The sequence below is a fragment of the Pteropus vampyrus genome, unplaced genomic scaffold (assembly GCF_000151845.1).
Source record: "Pteropus vampyrus isolate Shadow unplaced genomic scaffold, Pvam_2.0 Scaffold152, whole genome shotgun sequence".
Classification (NCBI taxonomy): domain Eukaryota; kingdom Metazoa; phylum Chordata; class Mammalia; order Chiroptera; family Pteropodidae; genus Pteropus; species Pteropus vampyrus.
The window spans coordinates 2,570,061-2,572,596 of NW_011888933.1; the positions used below are offsets into that span (position 1 = coordinate 2,570,061).

General features: G+C 35.1%; 1 pseudogene; it reads right to left on the bottom strand.

Annotated features, from left to right (window-relative positions):
• Positions 1–946: 946 nt before the first annotated feature.
• LOC105298411 lies at positions 947–1,178 on the bottom strand (annotated as a pseudogene).
• Between the last annotated feature and the right edge of the window lie 1,358 nt (positions 1,179–2,536).

A 2,536-nucleotide genomic window follows, 5' to 3' on the forward strand; every position in this document is an offset into this window, starting at 1 on the left:
GAATATCAGGTCTACAGTTTATTCTCAAATAGTTCAGAAAAAATATTTCCATTTATATCTACCTTTCTATGTAAAAAGAATGATAAAATGTAACAATTAGTGAAACTGAGTAAAAGGGAGTTCTTTGTACTAATTTTGTAACAATTCTGTAAGCTTAAAAGCATTTCAAAATAAAAATAATAAGCAAGCCAATAGATGACAATAGTAAGTGGCTAGGAAGACAGTCTCAACATGCTCACACCCAGTTCAATTCTCTCATTATTATACACTTCTCCTATTCTGAAGGACACTTTTCTGTAAAATATAGTGGTTTGAACACTTAAGAAACGCACTTAACTCGCTAGGTATCATTGAGGTTCAAATGTTTACATTGATTGGTACATCCATTCAAAAACTTTTTTAGAAATAGTTCCAAGGCAAATGTTTTCTACGAGCATATGTTCTTCTCTAGTGCTGGTCAGCTAACATGAACTTCTTCTATTCCAGTCTACAATTGATCTAGTCATTTTAAGTCTTTTAAAATACAGATTAAAGGAGCCAACTATTTTATTTCCACACCATATTAGTCAGAACTGTGTACAGATAACAGTATATTGATTAAAGCTGGCAAGTGGTAAGCTACTGTTGGTATTTGCCTAGTTCAGTGATGACAGGACTGAGATTTCTGATTCTCTTGATCTTTCCCTCATGGTTTTAAGATGTCTGCCACATTTTCAAACACCAAGTGAAAGACAGGAGGAAAGAGGTATGAGCAGCACTAACCTATCTCTCCTCTTCGTTAGTAGGGTTTTTTTAAGCCTCACATATTTATTACTGAACCAATCTACTGGTGCAGAAGCATATTACACAAAGAAGAAAATCATTTTTCCAATAATTTCTCAATGAAACATGCCCAATAGTACAGATAGTAGCAATCTTCTCAGTACTTTAGTAAGATCCAAACAACCTGGATACAGCAGAAATATGTGTGCCATCTCATGTGTGATTTCTTACAGATCCAGCTTGGTTCTTCTCCAGTGTCTCCTCTTGGAGTTGTACCTGATTTTATTACCAGTTTTCATCCAAATCCATTGGGGAATGGGCCAATTCTGCTTTTGTTTCTTGGCCAGGAACCACTTGATCCTGAAAGTCTTGTGAGAAGACATGGCATGTAAGATTCAACTGCACGCACCATGATGGTGGAGAAAGAAGAGAGCCATAGTAGTTTTTTATTTACATCTTATCTATTAGAACTGTGTCACATAGCCACCCCTAAGAAAGGGTCAGAGAGGCTGGAAATGCAGAGAACAGGATTGTCACAATTGGCTTCTTAGACCATAGGTCTTACTTGAGAATCATTCTTGCTTAAGACTGAGGACATTGCCACCCTGAACAAAATCGGGGTTCTGTTAGAAAAGGAGGAAGGTGTTGGAAGATTGAGAAGGCACCAGAAGCATCTCCTACACATTCCCAGTTCTAGTCATCAGACTATTGGTTCAAAGAACAGCTATTCATTCAATTTGATGTAAAATTCTACCCACTAAAAAATCCTTTTTCTTAGTCAGCTCCATGTGAATACTGGTCCAGTAAATCATTAAGGCCCATTCTACTGGCACTTGAAATTGTTTTCTAGTCATTCAGAAACTTTAGCTCTTTGAAGTTGGGCCTACTCTTTGACTGAATGCTGAGGATGAAGTGACCTCAAAGTAGGTGTATGTCAGTTAAGGCCAGAGTCTTATATGCAATTTTCAAAATTCAAAATCAATTTTCTGAAGGGAACACACTGGTAAAGATGTGAGCTTGTCAGAATAATCATATAATTTACATATTATATGAATACTTGGAGCCTCTGAAGCTTATTCATTATAGTGTCCATTGCAGAAAGTCAGGAGAGACACTGGAAGCCAATTTGTGCCAAGTATAATACATTATATTGGCTGAAAAACAGCTTTATTATTCTTGCACTCTATCCAATAATAAAAGCTACAGTGGTCCATGTCTCATCTACCATGTTTGCAGTTATACATAATTGCACAATTATTCTCGAGACTAATATTTTCATGTCTTTAGTCTGTAGGGGGAAAATAATGCTGTTGGAGAAAGCAAGTCATAGAGGAAGATCGTATAGGATGAAAAAGGAGAAAGGCGAGAAACAGGAATTGATCTAAAGAGCACCTTCGTGTACAAGACTGTCAGAGGAAGAGAAAAAATGTAATATTATTTGTAATCTTATTTAGTTCCAGTTCACTAGTGTTTTTTTAAACTGTGTTCAATATAATGTTTACCCTATTTTTTATTTCATTTACTGTATTTTCATTGTCATAATTACTATTTTTATGTAGTCTATCAGATATGCCTACTTCTATTTTGTAATTTCATGTTCTTTATCTCTGAAGATCTAGAACATAATTTTTAAAAATCATTTGATATGCTTTGTTATTTTGCATTTCATTAGAAGTGAATCCATCTGACTGATTATTTTGTGGATTATACTTTTTACTGGTAGTTTTCTTAATGGTGAATTTATATTTGGGTTGGTAGGCTGATCTTGGGTGAA